This window comes from Trichosurus vulpecula, chromosome 8 (assembly GCF_011100635.1).
Source record: "Trichosurus vulpecula isolate mTriVul1 chromosome 8, mTriVul1.pri, whole genome shotgun sequence".
NCBI lineage: Eukaryota > Metazoa > Chordata > Mammalia > Diprotodontia > Phalangeridae > Trichosurus > Trichosurus vulpecula.
Window position 1 is genome coordinate 35,669,535 of NC_050580.1, and position 26,272 is coordinate 35,695,806.

General features: G+C 40.3%; 1 protein-coding gene across 3 annotated transcripts in view; it reads left to right on the plus strand.

The window, feature by feature from the left end:
* The window catches only part of SCAPER (S-phase cyclin A associated protein in the ER), a 422,044-nt gene that overhangs the window by 211,617 nt on the left and 184,155 nt on the right, over positions 1-26,272 (plus strand). The window lies entirely within an intron of this gene.

Below are 26,272 nucleotides of genomic sequence, written 5' to 3' on the forward strand. Positions count from 1 at the left end.
CAGATTCTGTAATTAATAGTTTTGTGTGTTTTGCCAAAACTAGCGTAATGATTATTGAGTATTAATGGATCTAATATGGTTGGAAAAAATATCATGAAGATCTTTTCATATGGTAGTTGAAACATCTCTCAGGGTATGTTTTCAAGAGGATTATCCTTTGACCTTTGAAATGCTGTGATAATTGAAAAGATTGTCCACTTCAGATGATTACGGATTTTCCCAGTTCTTTTCTTCCTGAGATGATAAGGGATCAAATTATGACATGTTGAAGAAACTAGAGATCTCCCTCTCTCTCTTTTGGTCTCTTTGTCACTCTCTACAGATCTGTTAGGAAGGCCATCTTATGTAACCGGTATACAACTTGTTTTATGAAACACCGATGGTCAGAATTAGGGAGAAAAAGGTGTGGAAATTACAGGAAGGAAGATTTCGACTCAATATACAGAACATCATGCTAACAAGTAGAGCTTTTCAACAGCAAAATAGGTGACTCAGAGAAAGTTCCCAACTAGGAAATGAGATAACAGGGTGATGTAGTAGACAGAGATCTGGGCCTGGAGTTCAAATCTGCCCCAGACGGTCACTAGCCGTGTGGCCTCAGCAGCTGGCTCCACCTCAGTCTGGCTCAGCTTTCTCAACTCTGAAATAGGGATAATAAGCAACTACCTCACGGTGTCGTGAGGATCAAGTGAGATGAGATTTGCGAGACCTTGAACACAATGCCTGACACACAGTAAGCGCATAATAAATGTTTATTTCCTTCCTCTCTTCCCCCTTCTAGTGACTTGAAGCTGTTAATGAGAGACTGGTTGACTTATTCTCAGGAGTGTTGTAGAGGATATAGCAATGCTTTGAGTATGGGTGTGAGACAAGGTTAGACCTCTGAGATCCGTTCCAATCCGGAGATTCTATTACTTTTTTATTGGAAATTCTCTTAGGAATGATTTTTTTTTGCCAAGGAAAAAGACAGAGTTTATTAAAGATTCACCATAATGGTTGTCTTAAGAAATCTTACCCTTTGTGACGCTTGTTTTCACAAGCGGGCCAGATTCAATCTACCGAGCTAGACTGAACTGAGTACTTTCATGGAGGCAAGATGAGACTTATGCACAGAAAGATTATGGGAGGCTTTGAGGGGTGGTCTCAAGTAGTCTGGGATGACTACAGGAGGGGTTTAGAGCAGACTGGAGTAACTGGGGTGAGGTCAGACTCCAGGGTGGGAAATAGCTGAAGGCTACCTGGAGATGACAGACAATAAGAGAGCTAAGGTAACACAGCTGGGGTATAGATATTTTGATCAGGATCAAGGGTGGGAAACAGCCAGAAGGCAATCCAGAGGTAGCCAGACAATGGAAAGCCAGGCTAGGCTATTTGGGCGTGAAAAGCCAGATCAAGTGGGAAGATTCAGGGTGGGGTTCAAGGGGGTTCCCACAGTCTACACCTCATCATTCCCCCCTCAAATGAATGGGACCCAAATTCTTTTGGGGTCAGGGACGAAGGTCTCAGCTTCTGAAACTGCTTCCTGCTGGCAAGGGGTATAGAGCTGTCCCTGCCTCAATGGGTCCCATTCAGGGGGTACACAGTCTGAGCAGTCATCTGGAAGTTGATGACTTGGAGCCTGGAGGAGACAAACCTGGCAAAGAGGTTAAGCAAACAAGAACCAAACAGGCAGTATAGGAGTATAGAGAAAGGACAATTTCCCTGGAGGTTATTTCATACCTAGCTCTCCTAAACACTTGTTCTGCGTACCACACTGCTTCGGGGTCCAGAAGTGTGTAGCACATCCAGATTAGGTCAGGGGTATCTAAGAGCAAGCCTTGATATTTGCTGAGTGTGTGGCTAGCTAGCCACTGGTGGCTGTCTGCTTCTGGGATGCTCTGAACTTGATGGGGATTCAGAACTTCTAAAGGCTGGTCAACTAGAGGTTTAGAAGCTTCCTCAATTGGAATGAATGTAGCGGCCAGGGAGTCTAATTATTTTGAAAAACAGGCAACTGGCCTGGGGTCAGGTCCTAAGGACTGGGTTAGGACTCCTAAAGCCTGTCCTCTCCTTTCATCAACATACTGAGTGAAAGGTTTTTCTAGTTAGGTAAAGCTAATGCTGGAGTGGTGGTCAATTTAGTTTTCAAAGTCTCAAAAGCTTTAACCCTGTCTGGACTCCACTCTACAGGGAGTGAGTCTGGGCCTCAAGTAGCAATTACTGGTTGCAGTCCCTCCCAGGCCTTGGGCTTAATTGGATATTGAAGGTGACAGGGGAACACTTTAGGATCTTGGAGGGGACCTATGGCTGGGGTGGCAGAAGTAGCTCGCCCAGGAATTCCCTGATCCCAAAGAGTTGGCTCAACTGTCTCCCACACCTCTGGGGGAATATGGGGAGGTCTGGTAAACACAGGGAAAAGGGAGCTAGGAGGTTTAACTAGAGGAAATTGACTTCCCAATTTCACCATCAGGTCCCTTCCCAACAAGGGGACAGGGCAAGAGGAGAGCATAGAGAAGAAGTGTTCAAACAACAGATCTTCAAGTATACTGGGGAGGGGGTATGTCTGGAGACATCCCTTAATTTCCCCTTCGATGCCCATGACCCGATGGATCGAAGGGCATGTAGGGCCAGAGTAATTACTTAAGACAAGAGAACGTAGCCATGGTAAAGTGGGTAACCTTACCTTCAGCCTCAACTTTGCCTAGGGCTCAGTGAGAGAGCTGGAGAAAGTGGGAGTGCTGCCAAACCCCAGGCTCCCCTGTCTTTTCCAGTCTTGAGAAGACTGGAGGACAGAGTACTGAGAGGAGGCTCTACCACTTTTCCAACCTCGGGGACAGTCCTTCCTCCAATGTCCCTCCTGGTCCCAGGGGCATGTTCCTGGAGGCGTAGGTCCTGAAGGCTTCCTCTGGGGGTGCCCTAGAGGGGGCACTCCTTGGACCAGTGACCCTCCTTGTGGCATTGAAAGCAGGTTTCCCTACGGCCCAAGCTGCTGGGCTTCCTCCAAGGCAGCCCCTAGAGTGGCACTCCTTGGATCTTTCCCTGGCCATGGCAGCAGTCAAGAATTGAGCATGTTCTCTGTCTCTAGCTCTTTCCCTGTGTTTATTTTCCTCTGCTGCCACCAGGTCTCTGTTGTTAAAGACTCCAAAGGCCATCTCCAGTAATTGGGCCTGAGGTGTTTGGGGTCCCTTTGCCAGTTTCTGCAGTTTCCTCCTAATATCAGGGGCAGACTGATTAATGAAATACATGCTAAGGATTGCCATCCCTTCTATAGAATCAGGATTCAAATTTGTATACTTTTTAATAGCTTCTACTAGCTGATTTTGGAAAAGGGCAGGGTTTTGCTTTTCTCCCTGAGTAATTTCCCTAATTTTTTGAAAATTTATGTGCTTTTGAAATGCTATTCTTAGACCTTCTAACAGGCAAGGTCTCTCTTTCCTCTATCCTCACTCTTGATAATTCCATCCTGGGTCACTAGTGGGAACAGCAGCTGTATTTTGTGGGGTTATCGCTAGCCAAACTATCCCCCAATTTTGGGACTTGTTCCCAGATCCTCCTCTTCTCAGTAGTACAACAGCTGGAGAAGAGGATATACAATTCACCCCAAGAAAGCTTGAATTGTAGTGACAGATCCCTAAAATCCTCAGTAAACTTAGTGGGGTCTTCTGAGTATCTTCCCAGTTCCTCTTTAACCTGAATGAGATCTGAAATGGAGAATGGAACATGCGCTCAGATTGTCCCACGGGGTGAGGCAGGCACTTCCCTCAGGAGAAAAAGCCCTGAAGGCCCTGTGGGAACTGAGGCTTGGGGAGGGATATAGGAAGTCCCACTTCTTGTGAGGGAGGGGCTGGGGGTACTGGCTGGACTGCAAGGCTAGGGGATCCAGCTGGCAAGGGGAAGAGGTCAGTAGGGGAGATACCCCAGAGACTACCATGGGGGCAGGGCCCATGGTGGTAGATACTGAAGGGCCTGCACTAGGGAAAGGCCTCGAGGCCAGAACCTGAGTAGGGGTCCCTTCACGGGAAGGGGCCACAGAAGGAGGCACTTCAGTAAGACCCTTGGCTGGGACCTGAGCAGGGGTCACCAAGAGGGGAGGGGTCAAAGCCCTGGGGTCCATAAGAAAGGGGTCATCCAAAATGTCCTGTTCACCCCCATTGCCCCTTTGTGGGGCAGCTCTAGCTACAAGCATCTTACAACCTTTTCTGAGAACGGGGCTCTTTTTAAGTTCTTTAGAGAAACTAGATTTTTCCCAATTTTGCAAATGACAGCCCAAAGGTGAACTTGTAGGAATTGAAAAGGATTGACCCATTTTGGGCATTTGGGCTGAAAGTCCCTTCCTTCGTAGTAAAGGAGAAGTTAGGAGTAAGTGTAGAGAGACAAACAAAATAAAACAAGACAAAAACCCCGACAAGAACGTACCTGCTGGAGTTTCCCAATTCCCTAGTGCAAAGAGAATTGAAAGAATCTGGCATACACTTCTGGATGGGGCATCTGTCCATGTCCTCCATGCTTCAGAAGCCGTGCCTAGGTCCATGGCCTACAATATAACCACCTGAGAGCATCAGGCTGAATACAAGACAGCCTCCTAGCTGTCTAACCTACTGGGACCTGCTGAGGTCAGGCCCGAAAAACACCTCCAAGGTACTTGAAGGGTGAGAAGGGGATAGGGAGAGGGGGAGGCTTACATACCTTCCAGTCTTGGCTGGAAAAGAACTTGAGGTTAGCAGTATTCCTGGTCTCACAAAATGATGAGGTTTGGGGTTGAGGGGTGCTAAAGACTCCAAAATACCGACAGGTCGGGTCGTGCCGGATGAATTCGACTCCAGCCTTCTCAGCCAGGGAAAAAGACAAAGTTTATTAAAGATTCACCATAATGGGTTGTCTTAAGAAACCTTAGCCTTTGTGATGCTTGTTTTCATAAGCAGGCCAGATTCAGTCTACCAGGCGACATTGAATCTGAGCCAGGAATGATTTTTTTTAATACAATGGGATACTTTTAACCATATATAAACAAAATGTGGTTTTCCTACAGTAGGAATTAAGAGCAGCGCGACGTACGGGTGCTCTGGGCAAATGTTGAGATACAATGTACAGGGAATTCTTAAAAATCTCCCGCTCTCCATCTAATGGGGGAGGCAGTGTGCAAACAAATATGTACAAACAAAACACATGCAAGATAAATTGGAGAGAACTGACAGAAGGAAGGGACAGAATTAAAGGGCACAAGAGAAGACTTCTTTTAGAAGGTGAGACTTCGGCCAGAACATGAAGGAAGATCGAAAATAAGTGAGAGAGTGGGGGTGATAGAAGGGGCACTCTGCTGGAGAAGACAGGATAGCATAAGGTCACTTGCGCATGCATGTACAGGGGTTTGTCTTAGCCAGGAGAGGGGCCGCCTCTTATGTCGTTCGTTCTTCACTCTGGACGAGGTCACTTGACTTGCAAGTGAATTGGATTTAAGCGAGGCAGGGCTGTATAAAGTCAGCAGGGGTGAACAGGGATGAAGGAGGAGATAACAGGAGAGGCATCTAAGTGATGGGAGATGAGAAGAAGGAGCTTTGTGCAGATGGCTTCCATTTTTTCAGTGAAATATAAGGCAAAATTTTTAACTAAGAGGACATACAGAGGAGAAGCCATGGGGGGTTTGAGAAGGAATGGAAAAGTTTATGAGCCAATTAATTAGATAGTTGTAGACAGGTCACCATTCTGCAGTAAGGACTCATTTGAGATGAATGTAACATAAATTTCTAGTGTACTCAATCAGTGTGGTTTCATGATTTTCTCTAACTCAGCAGTACCTGAATAGGAGTACTGAGAGTAGTTGGTGGGAGAGGGCAAGAGCTTTGATAAAATAAGGGTGCCAAGGACTTGAGACATGAGGTCAATATAGAGTTGAACTGGTTCACCAAGGGTTCAAGACACAGAAGGGACAGCAATACAGCTAGTGCAGGATTGATGGCCTGAGGGGGAAAACTAGTAGGTGGAGTCAAGACAAGGATGAAGATCTCAGGGGTTGTAGTGGAGAAGGAAAAGTGATCAATGAGGACTGGTTGTAATCAGATAAAGGAATTTCAGAGATCATGAATATTGAATGTGTTAAATTTGTGGGTATGATCAAAGGTGTGGCCCTCCCTGTGTAGAAAAGAGGTGGAGTGGTGGAGTTGACCTTGAGAAGTGAGAGATTAGGGTGTTAGAATCCATATCAATAAGTGGTTATCCTAAAAACTTAGAGATAAGTCATTGTTTTTAAGCACACACAGCAATAAGAGATCAACTAATTTATATACTATTAACATAGGACTTCCAAGAGGCTAGACAGGAGTATCTGAACTTTGTATCTTCCCTAGAATAGTGATCTGCAGACAGTAGGTACTTAATAAATGTTGACTGAATATTGAGTGCTAATAGTATGTGCTCCAATGAGCTAACCCTAATCCTGAGGCAGCTCTGACCATATGAGCTGTGGCTATCAATCAGTAGACAAGCATTTATTAAATACCTACTATATTCCAAGTATGTGTTGTGCTAGTTCCAAAAAGTTTTTAAAAACAAATGGGCATATTGGATATATTAAAATATTTTTATAATACCTAATTCATTTATTAATGTCATCTACTGAAATATACTAGAATTTTATTATTAATACTATATTAAAGAATGGAATTTTACAGAAGATCATGGAATATTAACAACCATTATTTACACAGAATTTCACACTTCTGACATGACTCTCATAGAACCATGCTTGTTCTTTTTTTCTTAATCCTTGATTACTTGCTCCTATATATTTTTAAATGTATGTATATCTGTGTATGTGTATGTAGGTAGGTAGGTAGATAGATAGATAGATAGATAGATAGATAGATAGATAGATAGATTCCCCTTGATTTCTGATGGGTGGCAAGTCATTCAGTCAGCAAGCGTTAATTAAGCACTTTCAGTGTAATGAGTACTAGATCACTCTGCTAAATTCTGGTGCCCCAGAGAAAGGCAAAAATCACAGTTTCTGCTCTCAAGGAGCTAAAATTCAAATGGTAGAAACCATGTAAATGACTTACATATAACATATATCTGGTGAAAATGGAAGGCTTCCCGCTTAGAAGGTGAACTTTGAGGTAAGTCTCAAAGGAAGCCAAGCCTGTTAGGAGGTGTAGGGGAGGAAGAAGAGCGTTCCAGGCATGGGAAGAACCAATAAAGAGTCAGGATATGCTGAGACATAGAAAGGATAGCAAACAAGCCAATATTGTTACATCATAGAACAATAGGTGGAAGGGAGTAAACTGTGAGAAGACTAGAAAAGTAGGAAGGGGCCAAGTTAGAGAGGGCTTTAGAAACCCAACAGAGGATGTCACCTTAATCCAGAAGGTAATGGGGACTCACAGGAATTGAGTAAGGAGGTGACATAGTCAGACCTGTGTTTTAGGAAAATCCTTTTGACAGCTGAGTGGAGGAAACAGGGAAACTAAAGTAGAGGGCTATTGCAGTAATCTAGGTGTTGGGGGCTTGTGCCAGAGCAGTAGCTGTATGAGCAGAGAGAGGGGGCATACAAAAGACATGTAGTGAAGGTAAAAACCCTAAGATCTGAAAAAGTTTGAACATGTGAAGCAAATGTAAGTGAGGGGTCAAATGTAAGTGAGTCTGAGAACCTGGGTGATTGAGGACACGGTGGCACCTGAAGGAGGAGGGAAGGTTCTGGGGGCAAAGATAATGAGTTTTGTTTAGGAGATAATGAAACATCCAATTCAAGTTTCCAGAAGGCAGCTGATGATGGGACTGGGGGTGGGGGTCTGTAGTTCAAGAGAAAGAGATTAAGGCTGGATGTAGAGATCTGGGAATCATTTGTACAGAGATCATAACTGAGCTGATGGGAGCCAAGCAAGGTAGTATATACAGAGAGAAAGGAAAAAATACCCAGTACAGAGTTTTGGGGAATACCCCTGATCGGTGGAGATGTGGAGGAAAGAGTGGTCAGACAGGTAGAAGAAGCAACAGACAGTGTCAAAGTCTGCAGAGAGATCAAGAAGTATTAGGTTGGAGAGATTTGCCAATTAAAAGATCCTTGGTGACTTCTCCCTCAGTTCCACTCCTAAATAAAGTGAAAGGAGAGGACATAGAGGCAGCTTGCATCAACAGATTACTCAAGCTGAGTAGCTTGAGTAGGGGAAGTAGCTGAGAAAGGGAAGAGAAAAAGAATGGTAGGCAGTAGGGATGGAGTGGTCTAGTTACCAGGTTTTTTTAAATAATATTTTATTTTTTCCACTTATATGTAAAGACAAATTTTAACATTTATTTTAAAAAATTTTTTGACTTCCAAATTTTCTCTCCCCTTTCCTCACCTCCATCTTGCCTAAGACATTAAGCAGTTTGATATAGGTTATGTATGTGCAATCATGTAAAGCATTTCCATATTAGTCATCTCGTGAAAGAAGAAACAGACAAAAAAAAAACACAAAAAAAGAAAGTGAAATATGCTTCAGCCTGTATTCAGATCCCATCAATTCTTTCTCTGGAGGTGGATAACATTTTTCCTCTCAAGTCCTTTGGAATTGTCTTGGATCATCGTATTGCTGAGTATAGCTAATGTAGTCAGAGTTGATCATTGTACAATGTTACTGTTTCTGTGTGCAATGTTCTGGTTCTGCTCACTTCACTCAGCATCAGTTCATGTAAATCTTTCCAGATTTTTTCTGAAATCATCCCACTCATCATTTCTTATAGCACAATAGTATTCCGTTACATTCATATACTACAACTTGTTCAGCCATTCTCTAGTTGATGGGCATCCCCTCGATTTCCAATTCTTTGCCACTACAAAAAGAGCTGCTATAAATATTTTTGTACAAGTAGGTCCTTTGCCCTTTTTTTAAAAGATATTTTTGGGGGACAGACTAGTAGTGGTATTGCTGGATCAAAGGGTATGCATATTTTGATAGGCCTTTGGGCATAGTTCCAAATTACTCTCCAGAATAGTTGGATCAGTTCATAACTCCACCAACAGTGTATCAGTGTTCCAATTTTCCCACATCCTCTCCAACATTTATCACTTTCCTTTTCTGTCATATTAGCCAATCTGATAGGTATAAGGTGGTATCTCAGAGTTTTTTTATTTGCATTTTTCATATCAGTAGTGATTTAGAGCATTTTTTCACATGTCTGTAGATAGTTTTGATTTCTTCATCTGAAAACTGCCTGTTCATGTATCCTTTGACCATTTTTCAGTTGGAGAGTAATTCATATTCTCATAAATTTTATTCAATTCTCTATATATTTGAGAGATGAGGCCTTTTAGTGACCATTTTCTAGAAGTGGGGGGAGTCATTATGTGTTGGTAGTTATCAGGAGAGAAGCAATATTTAGAGAGAGATTGAAGATTACAGCAAAAATGGGTTGACAATGGGGTAACTTGCTGGAGAAGATGGAACAGGATGGGTTCAAATCCACCCTCTTCCAGACTTAGTTCTAATGGCTGAGGGGACCACATCATCCCCATCATCTGGGCTGGAAGCATGTCTTCTGTATGCCTCCTCTCTCTACTCATACCGCTACCACTCTGGCACCTAGATTACTGCAATAGCCCCCTACTTTGTTTCCATGACTTCAGTTTCTCCCCGTTCCAGTCTGTCCTCCACTCAGCTGTCAAAAGCTGTCATCTTCTCCTTCTGGTTTCCTTCCAGCTCAAGTCCTGCCTTCTAAAAGGAGCCTCTCCCAATCCCTACTTAATGCTGAAGTCTTCTCTCTCTTGATTTTCTCCAGTTTGTCCTGTATCTTGTTTGTACATAACTGTTTGCATGTTGTCTCCTTCATTTAGAGTCAAGTGCCTTGAGAGCAGGGACTGTCTTGCTCTTCTTTGTGTCTGCAGGGCCTAGCACAGAGCTGGCTTTTCATCGATGCAAATTGACCAACCGGTCCTGAAAATGCTTGAATTCATCCTTTGCACGAATATTTTATGGAGATATCTTGATAATTTAGGGAGACCCATGTGTTATAATGGGAAGACTGCTGAATTCTGGGACCCAGGAGACCTAGTGTATGGTCCTATTTTGGCAACTGGGCCTTTTTCTGCCCTTGATTACATAACTTCTCTTTCTCTGCCTCAGTTTCCTCATCAGTAAAGATATTGAACTAGATGATTTCTAAGACCACTTCCAGCTCTTGTGAGCCTGTGATTCTAACCAGAAATCAGGAGCATGCCAGCAATGTATGTGTTTATGGTTTAAGAAAAATGTTTTAAGTTAAAACTAAAAAACAAAGACACTTTTGTTGCAAGAAAGATTTTGCTTCATTTAAGTGTCAAAAATTCTTAGATATAAAGACTTCTGTTATTTTTGCTATTTTTTTATTTATGCTATTTTATTTATTTGTAAGGGCCAATAGGGACTTAATGCATGTTCATAGTAGTTTTTCTACTTATTATTTAAAGACTATTTCTGTTTTTAACTTTGGATAATAGCTACATTACTGAAGTTTTCTGTGGTTTATCAGTAACTTTAGACATGTGTATGCTGTTACCACAAGTAAACAGAGTTTAAGCAGATGGACTTGACATGGAATTTTTCCAGTTGCCTTTCCTGACTTTTTCGAGCACTGCCAGATTTTAATAGAGATTCAGCAATGAGTCTCATGAGCCTGAATAAGCAATAGCATCTTTGGCAGTGTTTATCATTTGATAGAAATTAGAGAAGCCAATTTTTTTCTTTGACCCGTGTCATAATTTGCTATGTGATACTCAACAAGATTGTGGCAAATCCTGCCTTTCTTTAGGTTCACTGAGATCCAACCTGCAGTATGCTACAACATTGCTTAATGAAAAAAAAATATCTAGAGGGGCCATGAAAACAAGAGAAGCTTTCAGAGAAAAAGGTCCTTTCCGTCCCCTCCCTGCTGCTTTGTGCCTGTGTGAACCGAGTTCTCATAAGAGTCCACATGAAACATATGGGGCTGCTCTAGCCCAGTCGTATTCTAAAATAGACTTTGTTTCATCCAGTCCATCTACCCTGGGGTCCTTTCGTTTCCCTTTCGTTGTTCTGGTGTTCCCCTTTAAATCTTCAGGGGCGGGCATCTGCACATTCTTCCTGACTGTCAGCAGCCTCTCACTTAGAATCTCTAACTCTTTTCACTAAAATCCCAGGTGCTTTCTTTCCTTGTTGACATTGCCATCTCAGTGGAACCGAGATTTGGGTCACTTTCTCATCGCCATCATACGGCTTCCTGGCACACATTGGCTCTGGAGGTAGAAGATGTGGGTTTATGTCTCACCTCTGAGGCTTCATTGCATCTTATTTAACCTCTGTTTCTCCAAAACCCTCTGAAGTTCTGGATCCGTGATCCCCTAGGACTAGGTCACAGTTGATACAGAACAGCTCATGGATTTTATAGTTGGAAGTGAGCATAGAGCAAAGTGATATCGTTTGGAGAGCACTGGATCTGGAGTTAGATGGCCTGAGCTCAAGTCCTAGCTCTGACACTTACTACTTGAGAGACCTTGGGAGTGTCACTTAACTGGGCCTCAGTTTCCTCGTCTGTGAAGTGAAGGGGTCGGACTAGATGACCTCCTTCCTTACAGCTTAAAAGTTCTTGACCATCTAGTTCCACTACTGTATTTTAAGATTTTGTCAACTCAGTGACCCAGCTTTCCTTTGGAGGTCCCTTTTAGCCTGCTCTGCTCTCCAGGGCACCTTCCATCTGGCCTTCCAGATCTAAGAAGAGGTGACGTGCTCCCTGCTGCCTTCAGTCCCTACCCGACCTTGCCCTTTCTTTGAGGTTCCCTTCATATGTGCTGCCTGCAGGGGGTTTTTTCCTCCTTCTGTGGCTTCAGGACCCAGCGCCCGGCAGTTTTTTCCCACTACTCTTAAAGCACACAGAGCTGCTTAGCTTCCTATTTTGTTTCTGTTTTCTGTGCCGGGGAGAATAGTCGTCATCCTGGGGAGAACAGAACAAAAGTGCCTAAGAGGGAGGTGATACTCTACATCAGAGGTTCCCAAAGTTTTTGGCCTGCCACCCCCTTTTCAAAAACAAAATTACTCAGCACCTGGGAAATCTACTTTCTTTAAACCTTTAATGGTTATTTTTTTTCTTAAAACTTGTACATTTCAAAAAATATAATTTTTTTTAAAAATGACACCTCTTATATTTAATAATTATTTTGTAAATTTGTAGGTTTTTTCCTGCATTGAAACTTTGGTGATGCATCACTGCATCATGTAACTGTATTGTATTGTGTTGTAAACAAGTCATTACAGACACATATTCCTGCCAGACTTCTCAACAATGCACGACACACTGTGCTTGTTAAGACCTCTTGGCAGACTTGACCACTGATGGGTTATGACTTGCATTTTGTGTGTTTATTTGGAAAATAATGTAATCACTACGACTTTGATTGTAAGACAACAGATGCAACACGTTTGAACGGCTTTTTGAAATTTTCTTCTCTTCTTTCCTTATTCTTCCACCACCCCCTTATTTTTATTCAATGCCCCCCCCCATTGCACCGGAGGCTACTATCACTCCCTCCGGATCATTCCAGTGTTCCCCAGGGAGCAGTATCACCTACTTTGGGAACCTCTGTAAGTCTACATAAATAAGGAGGTAGAGATTATCTAGCTGCCTTCAGGAGGTCGGGTCATCTGATCCAGGTACTGAAGGAACAAGAAATGGGAATTCTGAGCTGTTATCACTGGTCTCGGATGGATTTTGGAAATGGGAAAGTTGCTATAGCCTTGGAGATGGACGAATGTTGTTCTTTTCCCCCAGGAGGGGAGCGGGGCGTCTGCAGACTCTGGACCAGTGTCTGTGAGTCCATTGCCTGGGAAAACCCTTGGAGTGCTGAAGTAAAGGAAGCAGTGATCCCAGAGCTTCCTCAAGAGCAGGTGCATTCATCCTCTTTTGACAGGTCAGGACAGTGTGCAGGGATTGTTTGACATCTGTCCTGCTCTTCTCCTGTAAAAGATGAGAGACTGGAGTGAAGGACAGCCTCATCTTACGGATTCCAACCAAACTCAAAGACCATTGATTTATGCTTAGATGTCAATGTGAAAGAAAGTCTCTGGTAGAGTGCCCCAGGGATGTGGGCTGGGGCCTGAGCTGTTTTACTGTCATCGGTGATTTCTGTAAAGGTATATCTCCTGCAGGCTTACCAGGTTTGGGAAGGACACAAAGCCAAGTGATATCATTAGCACATGCCGTGGCAGCATCAGCATCCATAAAGAATTTGATAGGCTGGACTCTTTTTTTTCCTTTTTCTTTTTTAATTATTTTTGGTTTTCAACATTAACTTTTATAAGATTCTGAGCTCCAAATTCTTACCCCTCCCCCCTCTCCCACCTCCCCAAGATGGCATGCAATCTCATATAGTATGTACTTGTAAAATCATATTAAACATATTTCCACATTAGTCATGTTGTGAAAGAAGAATCAGAACTAAAGAGAAAAACCACGAGAGAGAGAAATTTAAAGAGAGAGAGAGAGAACGAGAGAGAGAGAGAGAATAGTCTGCTTCAATCTGTACTCATATTCCATAGTCCTTTCTCTGGATGTGGATAGCATTTTCCATCCATAAATTCCTCACTCATGTGAGGAATCATGAGTCTGATAGGCTGGACTCTTAACCCAAAATGAATCAGATGAAGCTTATTAGGAATAAATTTAAAATCTTACATTTGGCTTCAAAGTATCAATTTCATGAAAATGACATGGAGGGGTATGGCTAGACGGCAATTTGTCTGAAAATGCTGTGGGGTTTTAATGTACTGCTGATTGTACTTTGTTTATAGTGCTTCCCTTCATGTGTCTTATTATATTTCTTCATATTCTTCACTCATCTTTTCTTATTAGTAATAAATCATATTGTTATAATCATGTACTGATGCCTCAGCTATTAGGCATTTGAATTGGTTCCAGTTTTTTTAAGTAAAGTTGCTCTGAATGTTTTGTAGGATACATATTTTTCCTTTTAAAAATCTTTTTTGATATTGTTCTACTAGGGGTGTTACTGGTTCATAGGTGACGAACATAGAGTGCTTGAAAGAAAAACCACAAATTACCAGCAGCCACCTGAAAAAATGCTAAAACCTTTTAATGATCAGAGAAATGCAAAAGTAATAAAAACAGTTCATGTGTGTGTGAGCACGCGCGCGCGTGTGTGTGTGTGTGCACGTGCCCTTTAAGATTTGCCAAGCACTTTATATGCAGTATTTCATTTCATCTGCACAACAACTAGGTTTAGGGGAGTGCTATCATTATCCCTGTTTTTCATATGAGTTAGGAGGTTATCAGGTTAGGAGAAGTTACTACCTACCCAGGGCCACAGAGATAGTGAGGTTGTCGAATGGGTTTGATTTGTAGTTGATGGCACAAAGTTCCTATTCTGGCAGCTATTTAATACTTCTTCTAAACAATTGAAATATCACCTTACCCCTTGATTGCCAAAGTGAGCAAAAAACACAAGTATTCACAGTTGACTTGTGAGGAAACAGACATTGTTATACCACTGGATAAGCTATGAAATAGTGTGATCATATATATATATATATATATATATATATATATAGCAAGTAATAAGCCTATAGACAATTAGAGCTGCAATATAGCTGTCCATACCTTTTAACTAAGTCCCTAATTTTACAGGTGAAGAAACTAAGTCCTTGAGAAGCCATAAAAATTGTCCAGGGTCAGCAAAATAGTAAGTCATAGAGTCCTAACTCAAGTCTTCTGACTCCAAATCCAGTTTTCTTTAAATAACGCTATCATGCCCCCTTAACCTGGTCTATAAGACCTTTTACAACCTTAAATCTTCTTGACTTTCCACCCTTAGCACACATACTGTTTCTTTATATGAATGTTACACTCCAGCTAAGCCTAATTTATGTAAAAACCCAGAACTTTCCTATCATATGCCTTTGCTCACACCATTCTTTATGGCTAAAATGTCCTGGCATGGGCATCCATCCCTGTCTGCTAAAATCTGACTAATGTTTCAAGACCCAGCTTAAATGCTACTTTCCTGAACTCTCCAGCCCTGTGGTACCAGCTGCCTACCAAACATCTTCTCCTAGAAATCTTGTTGGCATCTCAATCAACATGTTGTCTCACAATGGAACTTGTTATATTTTTTATAGGGGGTGTCTGTCCTCCATACTTTAACTAAACTTTCCTCCCCCGGACATCTCTGTTTCTTTTAAGGGTACCTGACATCTGACAGCCAGGTTTGCAGCCTTAAAGTATTTTCCCATAGATCACATTCCTCTGGTTGGGGGTATATAATAGAGCCCCTGGCATGGGGGAAAATATTGCACTCACTGCTTATTTTCATTTCCAGAATTATCCTAGTTACAATATGGTCTATCAGATAGAGCCCTGAACTTGGAATCAGGAGCCCCTGGGTCATGTCCTGCCTCCCCACATTATAGACTATGACTATGACATATCATCTGTGAAATGGGGTGAGATGACTCCTATCTCGTCGAGATCGTGAGTCTCAGAAAAGGGCTTTGATTGGCAGGCATAAAAAGGCTGTAAGTTTTGGTTATTCTCTTTGGCTAATCGCTGCTTTTTCATATGATGAATATGTTGGGCTCCTTCAGCCATTTGGTGGACCTGTGGAAAGCACAGTGAATTTTTAGTCAAAGACCCATCTCTGGCATTTGTTCAATGCCTGTGCATAATTATGAACTCAGTAAACACTTGTTGACTTGACTTTCACTTATTATTTGAATGGCTTTGGATAAGCCAGCTTTTCTCTCAGTGGCATAAGTGAGTTACTAATGAAAGAAGGCTACGTTTTACCAAAGAGAAGGTGCTATTGAACTTGGGGGAAGATGTCTCTGCTTTTGGGTGTGTTTGATACTTTCAGTCCATCCATAAATGAGGAAGGGAATTTGGAGTACAGGCACTTCTCTTTTCCCTTAGAGTGTTGCTAATTGTTCAGATTTTCACCACACTTCCAGGTTTGCAGAGAGCTTTCTTCACAACTTCACTTTGAAATCATAGTGTTGTCCAGACACTTACCTTTCTTTTATTCTTCCTGATCTTCACATTAACTCTGCTGGGGCCTTTTTAACAAAAACAGAACAATTTGTCTATTAGCCTAGCCTTGTGTGTTGTCAGCAAAGGTCTCAGTATCCAAGAGGTTTCAATCCAGCTGGCTCGTGTTTGATGGTGTCTGCCCCATCTTCTCTACCTCGCCTGCTCTTCACTTCCCTGCGGCATATTTCCTGCAGAATATACTTGTCCAGAGATTATGATGTAAGAGCAGGAATCCAATTTGGCATGAATTCTCTAATGGTTTGGATTAATGTTGGAGAAAGAGTTGTTTAGTTGTGCTGGCTTCGTTTTTTGGCATCTCTGCTACCATCAGTGAGCTTTCCTTCACTCATCTGTGTTTGGTGAAATAAAAGAACATGAGGGGGAAAAGGGAAGTTTTATAAAAATAAGCAAAATTCTTCCATATTTAATTTTTTTTAAATTGGATATGAAACAATTTGTATACATGAAATAAAATAATTAGAAACATTTGTAAAAGATCAAAAAAAAAAAACAACTCCAGAAAGAGAAGAAACAGATTTGTTTGATGCTCTACACACCACAAAAAGAATTTTGCTGTAACATAAAGCTCTGAGTTTAAGTTGGTAGATAAGCAAAGTGGAATATTGTTGGATACATGATAATGACTGAATTTTACAGATTTTCCAAGCCAGTCTAGAGTAGATATATATTAAGTGGTCATTACTCCATTCCCTGGGCTCTAATAGGATATAATTTTTTTTCTTCTTCAGTAAATCAAAAAACCATTTATTAAATAGCTGCTACATGCCAAACACTGTGCTGGATACTAGGAATACAAAGGCAGTGAAAGAAACAATCATTATTCACAGTGAGCTTATGTTCTAATGGGAGAGACAAGTATACATATAAGCATATACAGAGTAAATGTAAAGAGAATAAATACAGCTATACATAGAGTTAAATACAAGGTCATTTGGGAAGGAGGGCACTAGCATGAATATTCCTTTTTTAATTAATTTTTTTTTAGTTATCTAAAGTGGGGGGGTTTGTTGTTTTTTTTTTTTCCCTTCCCCTCAGTCCACTTTCCTTCCACCTGTGGGGGAAAAAAAAAGAAAAACAAAACCCTTATAACAAATAAGTCTAGTAAAGGAAAACCAGTTCCTATGTTGTTCATGCTCAGAAATGTGTGTCTTATTCTGCTCCACTTTTTATCATGGGTCCCCTGGAATCACATCTATCACCCATTGATCAGATCTTTTCGTAGCATACATTTTTACAATGTTGTTGTTATAGTATGAATTGTGCTTCTGCCCACTTCACTCCGCACCAATAAATACTTATGCTTCCCAGGTTTTTCTACACCCATTTCTTTTTTAATTTCTTACAGCAAAATAGTATTTGATTGTATCCATAGACCATAGTTAGGTCAGCCATTTCCCCCATGTCCCCTTGGCTGAATCTTCTTCCAGATCATGCCCTCTAAAGATAGGTGTCCCTCAGGGTCCTGTCCTGGGCCCTCTACATACAGAAAAAAATCAAGGCCATTTGCCACGACCTCCCTCTTCTCCCCTCTTCCTCAACTCATATCACTGGGTGCCTTCTGCCCCTCACTCCTTCACCCCCATCTCACATGAAGAAGTGGCCTCACTCCAAAAAAACTTACTCCTTGACCAACAAAGGTATTCCTTCTACCTGCTCAAGTAATCCCATTCCATCCTATCTCCTCCAACAGATTTCCCTCCTGTCACCTTCTCTTCTCCCTCTATACTAGTTCACTTGATGATCTCATCAGCTCCCATTGATTAATTATCATCTTAGGAGTAGTCATTCATTTAAACTGCCCTCCCACTTATTCCACGTTTTCCCTGGTTTCCTGCTTAACAAGATGTATTTTTCTACCAATTGTGTCAGTGGTTGTATTCTTCCCTTCTTTGACATTTTAGATGAGAGTAGGGCTCAAGCATATCAAGTTTCCCAAGGGGAAAACTTAGGGTCACTTGAAAGTAGAATAGGCCATCTTGAAAGCCACTGAGGTCTCTGTTAAGGGAAATAGAGGCCAGGATACCAAGTTATTAAGGATTTTAGAAGAGATTTTGGTATTGGCTATAACGTTGGACCAGGATATCTCATTTGAAGGTCTCTTCAAATTCTAAGATTCTACATTACTTAAAATAGGACTAGCCCTTAAAAGATATTGTATATTCTAGGTGGAGCCAAATTGGTGAAGTAGACGGAACAAATAAAGTAAGCTCCACTCACTCTTGTACCCCTCCCTCCCCAAAAAAATACCCAACCCTTCCTCCAAACAGATCTAGAAAATGCGCCAGACTGAGGCAGGCCTGATGGAGGAAATCCAAGACAGTCACATTTCTAGTCCAGGTCAGCATAGAGAGAGATTTGTGGATATGGGGTTGGGGTGTAGCTAGGAACACTCCAGCAAAGGGAGAAGCTATTCACCTGAACTGCAGTCTAGGCTTCAGCAATATGTAAACCAAGAATTACAAGAAGAGCATGCTGGTTTATAAAGAGGCAGAGGAACTAGAGACCAAATTGCCAACATTCACTGGATTATGAAGAAAGCAGAGGAGTTCCAGAAAAATACCTACTTCTGCTTTATTGACTAAGTTAAACTAAGCTTTGACTGTGTGGGTCACAAAAATGTGCCAAGTCCTCAAAGAGATAAGAGTACCAGATCATCTTACTTGTCTTCTAAGGAACCTGTAGGCAAATCAAGAAGCAACAGTTAGAACCCCAAATATGGAACAACTGATTGGTTTAAGATTGGAAAAGGAGTGCCACAAGGCTGTATATTGTCACCTCATTTATTTAACTTACATGCAGAGTATATCATGTAAAATGTCAGGCTTGATGAATCAAAATCCAGAACTAAGGTTGCTGGGAGAAAGATCAACAATCTCAGCTACGCAGACCACTCTGATGGTAGAAAGTGAAGAATTAAGACCCTTCTTGATGAGGGTGAAGGAGGAGAGTGTAAAAAACAAAAAAAAAAAACAACACAATCTTGGCAACTGGTCCCATCATTTCTTGGCAAATAGAGAAGAAATGGAAGCAGTGTCAGATTTTATATTCTTGGGCTCAAAGAGCACTGCAGATGGTGACTACAGTCATGAAATTAAAAGACACTTGCTTCTTGGAAGGAAAGCTATGGCAAATCTGGACAGCATACTAAAAAGCAGAGACCTCACCTTGCTAACAAAGATCTGCATAGTCAAAGCTCTGGTTTTTCCAGTAACAATATATGGCTGTGAGAGTTGGACTATAAGGAAAACTGAGCACACAGAATTGGCAATTTCAAATTGTGGTGCTAGAGAAGACTTTTGAGGGTCCCTTGGACACCAAAGAGATCAAATCAGTCAATACTTAAATAAATTTAGGCTATTTATTGGAAGGACAAATACTGAAGCTGAAGCTTAAATACTTTGGTTACATAAGGAAAAGACAGAACTCATTGGAAAAGACATTGATGTTGGGAAAGATTGAAGACAAAAGGAGAAGGAGATGGCAGAGGATGAAATGGATAGATAGTGTCATGGAAGCAACAAACATGAGCTTGGACAGACTTTGGAAGATAGTGGAGGATAGAAGGGCCTGGCATGCTATGCATGATGTCATGAAGTCATACATGACCTAGCAGCTGAACAACAACAGAGTTCCTCCCCTCCCCCGGGTTACTCCCACTCACTGTTCTGACTTCTGCTGCCTAGAACAGATTGAATCCCATTGTTACATGCCAGTTTTGAAATAATTGAAGCTAAGTTATGGCACTCTTAAGTCTTCTGTCTACAGTCAAACCATATCTTTCCTGATCCAGCACTTGTTCCTTTGTTCCTGTTTTTTTTTTCTGTAAATAGAGTTCAGGGTTTTACATTTATCCCTGTGTTGGATTGGAAAGTATTCAGGCTTGCATCCTGCCTCCTGTTCATATTCACCCTATGGCTGTGGGCAGGCTGCCCTGAGCCTCAGTTTTCTCATCTGCTACATAGGATGAGAATAGTTACAGTACCTATTGAAGGGGTGCTTCAAAGAAAGAGATTTGTAAAGCTCAGAACTTTGGAATTATGAATTACCATCATCACCACCATTACCTTCTTATCCTCATCTTATTTGATGGGGTTCAGACCAACAGAAATTATGCAGGGATAAGTCATTCCTTTGCTGCACAAGGTACGTAAAATAACTGTCTTTTGTAGTTGAATAGAAGTATTAAGATCAAAGTTTTTTCCTATAGATTTACTGCAAGTATGCCTAGTAGAACTGTAGTAGCAAATAAAATAACAAGGATTATATGTACTTTATCATATGATCTTGATTTTCTTAACCACATCTCTATGCTTTGGAAGCTATGTGATTTAGAGATTGTATATGTGGGACGGTAACATCTATTAAAAGTTTTGTTCTTAAATTTTTATGAACCAATCCTACCAACTGTGGACCATAATTTAGTTTGCAATATTAGTCCATTTTCATTACATTTTTATCAATGAGTTTTCCAGGATATGTTGAAACCTGTGCTTATTGTATGGAGGTTTGTTATCTGTCAGTCCAGGAGAGAGCAAACTTCTGATATTTAATTCTAGCCACCAGGCTATACTTTGTTAGATACTCAGTAGGTATGAAAATTTTATAGTCTATAATGATATGTTTCATTGTCTCCACCATTTCCTTAGATAATCTATATCGGTCTCTAAATTCAGACTCCTAACAAAAAGCCCTTCTATAGTTTCTTGTGGCAATGACTTAGTCCTAAATTGCCGTCATTAATCTCTTCTTATCCACAAACAATTCTGCATGACTCTGACATTTGTTTGACTGTTCTTTGTTGACATATTGTGAACTGCGTTCACATAGATATTACTCAAGGAGAGCAATTGGATTCTACTCTCAGACCTTAGTTATTCCATAGTCTCCATCTAGAGGCAATCCACTTTCAGTTCAGTAAATCCAGTGGTGTGTCTATGTTATAGTACTTTATGATTTCTTGGTGAAGTGACGTCTGCTTATTCCAAAAATATTTCTGTAGGTTTTTTTTAACCTGTTTTTCATGTGCTCTGAGAATATTTGTCAACTTCTAGTTAAGATGGTAGCATGATAAAGAGCAGAACAGGTCAGTTTCCATGTCTGTGCTCCAGAGCACTAGACTAAATAATTATTAAAAAATAAAGAAAAAACAAGTACCATTTTCTAGCCTAGGTTTGCCCAGAAGCCTGAAGGTAAGGAGAAGATCCAGAAAAAGGAGCCAGGTTGAGGCAAGAGCTGTGCTGAGAGAACTCCCCCCACAACCTGTGGGTGCCAGAGACCCCCAGGGACGTCAAGTACTCCTGGAAACAGGAAATGGAGACCTAAGTACTCCAGTAACAGGGCCCTGGGCAAATAAGCACCCACAGATCTCTGAGTCTGGAAGTGAGAATGGAGACCAACAAGATGGAAAAGTTCTGGCCAGCAAGGCAATGATCAGTCTGTATGCTCTAGGAGCTAGGAAACTTTATAGCCACTGACATGATTTCAGGGCCCTTGACCTGCAGAATACAGGCAAGCTTGGCTTTGTGCAGGGGAAACAAATGGAAGGGAGGGCCAGCAATAAATAGGGCCTCAGATAATACAGATCCAGACCAAGCAGGGACCCACAATCCCATCCAAGTGTGTAAGAGCATTTGGAGCCTGGCCCTGACAGGAAGTCCTTCTTCAGCAAACAAAGCTATAAATATGAATAAACAGGAGAATAGAGGAAGAAAATAATTCTGTTTTGACTGTAGACAGAGGCTCACATAAAGATGTGAAAAGCATTATGCAAACCTTAAAGTGCTATATAAGTGTTAGCTATTATTATTATTTACAAGGTCTATTAGAATTCCTAGAAGAGGTAAAATAATCAGTCAAAAAGCATATTATAAATTAAATTAGAGCTGTAAAGGAGAGAATCTAAAGGAGAACAGATTTGTACAGGAGGGGCCAATCTTACCCAACTAACAGATTTTACAAATTAAAATAGACCAAATAGAAATCAGTGACTCCATGAGACAACAGGAAATCTTAAGATGAAATAAAATGCTGTAAATACAGAAAATGTAGGATATCTCCTATCCAAAATAAATGACTTAGAAAACAGGTCAGGAAGAAATAATCTAAGAATTATTGAACTACCAGAAAACCATTCCACCCTCCCCCAAATCTGAATACTTTCAAGAAATTATAAGTGAAAACTACCCAGACTGGTTGGAAGCAGAAGTCAGGCTACCTGTCACCTCCTGAAAGAAATGCTAAAGCAAAAACTTCCTGGAATGTCATAGCCAAAATCCAAAACTTCCCGCTTAAAGAAAATTCAGCAAGCAGCCAGACAGTTCTAGTCTAAGAACTAAAAAACCTAAAGGTTTTTTTGAACTAAGAAAATTAATTGAAATAATAACTTCAGCAAAGTATCAGAATATGAATTACAGCCACATAAATTTTCAGTTTTTCTCAACACAAATTATAGGAAAAGGTAGAATGAAAATTCTTATTCAGAATAACTAAAGAATGTACAAAGTATTTGGGAGCCTGCCTACTAAGACAAACACTGAAACTACATAAATATAACTAGAAACATCTTTTTACAAAAATAAAGACAGACCTAAATAACTGGAGAAGTGTTACTTTTTCATAGTTTTCATAGTTAGGCCATGCCAAAATAATTAAAAGGATAATACACCAAAGCTAATTTTTTATTCAATCTCATACCAATTAAAGGATTACTTTATAGAACAAGAAAAAATAATCATCTAGACAGAGCTATTTTTATTGGTTAAAAAAGAAAAAATTTGATCAGTACAACAGATTAAATACAGTAAATAGCAAATGAGCGTTATAGCTTAGTATTAAATACAACAAAATCCCAGTTAGTGAGGTAAAGTCTCACTATCTGGCAGAAATTAGATTTAGACCAACATTTCACACAGCATATCAAGATAGGTTCCAATTGGTTAAATGACAAACCACTTAAAGGATCAGGGAAGAAATTCATGACCAAAAATAAAATAGATAATTTTGATTACACAAAATTGAAAAGTTTTCACACAAACACAAAGCAGTTAAAATTAGAAGGAAAAAGTTAAGTGGGAAAAAATCTTTTTTAATATTTAATTTATTTTCAGTCTTCAACATTCACCTCCATAGGTTTTAAATTTTCTCCCCCTCCCCAAGAGAGCATGCAGTCTGATATGGGCTCTACACATATATTACTATTAAACACATTTTCACATTAGTCATTTTGCCTAGAAGAATTATAATGAATGGGAGAAACCATGAGAAAGAAAGCAAGAGAAAAGAGTCTGCTTCACTCTGCATTCTGACTCCATAGTTCTTTCTCTGGATATGGATGGCATTTTTCATCATGATTCCTTTGGAAAAGTTTTAGGTCTTTCCATTGCTTAGAAGGGCTAAGTCTATCAAAATCAGTCCTCACACACTGTGGCTGTTACTATATACAGTGTTCTCTTGGTTCTGCTCACTTCACTCAGCATCAGTTCATATAAGTCTTTCCAAGTTTTCCCAAAATGCACCTGCTCCTCATTTCTTATAGCACAATAGTATTCCATTACATTCATATACTACAACTTGTTCAGCCATTCCCCAGTTGATGGGTGTCCCCTTGATTTCCAGTTCTTGGCCACCACAGAAAGAGCTACTATAAATATTTTTGACCATATAGGTCCTTTTCCTATTTGTATGATCTCTTGTATGATCTGGGATACAGCCCTAGAAGTGATATTGCTGGGTCAAAGGGTATGCACATTTTTATAGCCCTTTGGGCATAGTTTCAAATTGCTCTCCAGAATGGTTTAGACCAACAATGAATTCCAACTTTCCTACATCTTCTCCAACATTTATCATTTTCCTGTTTTGTCATGTTAACCAATCTGATAGGTGTGATGTGGTACCTCAGAGTTGTTTTGATTTGCATCTCTCTGATCAATAGTAATTTAGAGCATTTTTTCATATAACTACAGATAGCTTTAATTTCTTCCTCTGAAAACTGCCTGTTCATATCCTTTGACAATTTATCAGTTGAGGAAGGGAAAAAATCTTTGCAGCAAGTTTCTCTGATAAAGGTTGACTGTCCAAGAAAAATAAGGAACTGATTCAAATAAATAAGAACAAGAGCCCTTCCTCAGCAAATCAATGGTCAGAGGATATTACCAGTCCTCAATGGAGTAAACTTCCATTCTCAACAGCCAAATTAAAAAGACTTCATCACTAATAATTGTAGAAATACAAATCAAACAACTCTGAGGCCCCACATTATTTCCATCAAATTAGCAAAGATGATAAAAAACTTAAGTGGAAATTGTTGGAGGGGCTATGGGAAGACATACATAGTAATGAATTCTAGGTGGGGCTATTCCTGGGATTCTGCTCTTTCTGGAAAGCAATTTAGAATTATCCGCAAAAAGTCACCAAACTGTCACACATGGTGGCTCTCATATATAATATTTCCATAGCTACCCATCCGAGGGGAAGACTGAAGCCAATAGATGACTTTAGCTTGACAGGGCTGAACTGTAGTAGGTCAAAATCTATTGAGTGTTTGCACTAAAGTCTAGCACCCATATGGTGGCCCCTGGAAGCAGGGAGCCACCTGTCTGAGTAAGGGGGCCAGAAAAGGAGCTGACCAAAGCTTCTTTGCTGATCAGCAGTGGGATTGTGCCATGAGTAGCCACTGTACTTCTAGCCTGGATGAAATAGAAGACCCAGTCTCTCTCTTTCCCTGCAACCCACAAAATCACCAAACTGTACGTGCTTTTTGAAACAACTATACTACTGCTAGACCTATATATACTACTCCCCACAGTCAGTCTTCCTCTTGTCACCGCCCCCGCCAAAAGAGAAATGACCAAAATATTTTAACAGTTGTATTTGTTTTAACAAAGAACTAGAAACAAAAGGGTGCCCATCATTTGGGGAATGTTTGAACTAATTATGGCATACAAATGTGAAAGAATCTTACTGTGTTATAAAAATGATAAAAGGGAAGGTTTCTGAGAGACTTGGGAAGACTTATATGAACTGATGTAGAGTGAAGTGAGCAGAACTAGCAGAACTATCTATAAAACAACAGCATTTTAATTACAAAACAATTCTGCAAGATTTAAGGAATTTGATCAATTAAACAATCCCCTACAACTCCAGAGGACTAATGATGACACATGCTTATCACCGGAGAGGTAATTGTCTCAAAGAGCAGAACAAGACAGACATTCTTGGACATGGGCAAATACATTTTCCTTGACTGCATGTTTGTTACAAAGATTTTGTTTTCCCTTTTTTTTTCAATTCAGGAAGGGAATTGGGAGGAAAGGAGGTTTAGTAGTATTTTAATTGTTCCCTACCATCCGGAAAAGAATGCATAGAATTGAATAAAAGGAAATTAAGAAAACTCAAATAGGACAGTTTTGCATTTAACATTGAATTTTCAAGAACTCAAAAAGAAAAGCAAGCTGTATGTAAAAGACTTACTATTTCGTGTACAAGTCTCATTATATCTATTCTTTGTATATAAAAATATTAAATTTGTTATTTAAATTTGGAATTATTTTTATTTAAAAAAATAATTTTTGTCTATCTTCTTTCTCTTTTTTGGCATGGCAGTGCTAATTTTCTATAGCTACCTTATGGAGATGCACCATATGTTCTGTTAATATTGTATTTGGTTTTTTTAGAGTATTTTCTAAATCTTTTATGATCTGCCATTCCAAAACTTTAAGATTGTTGTTACATAGGCAATAATTATTTTATGTGTGTTTTTCCATTTAGCTTTGATTCCAAATATCAGCCTCTTAACATTTAGCCATAGCCAGTCCTTGATATTTTTATGCTTAGTGGAGACCAGGGTATTTGTAGGCATTGCCTCCATCTATCAGTTTAATTAGATTCCAGCATGAAGTCTCTAGTTTCTGTCTGTCCTTGGTATTCATCATTATAAATTTTTATGTTGTTAGGAAAGATTCTATAAAGTAAAGGAACTGTCTGATTTTTTTTTAGTGGCTTCTTATAACTTGATGGACAGCTAGGTAGCCCAGTGGATAGTGCACTGGGCTTAGAATCAGGAAGACTCATCTTCCTGAGTTCAAATCTGGCTTCAGATACTTACTACCTGTGTGACCCTGGGCAAGTCACTTCACCCTGTTTGACTCAATTTCTTCATCTGTAAAATGAGCTGGAGAAGAAAAGGGCAAATTACTCCAGTATGGGGTGACCAGATGGCGTCATGAAGAGTTGGACACAGCTAAAACAACGTAAC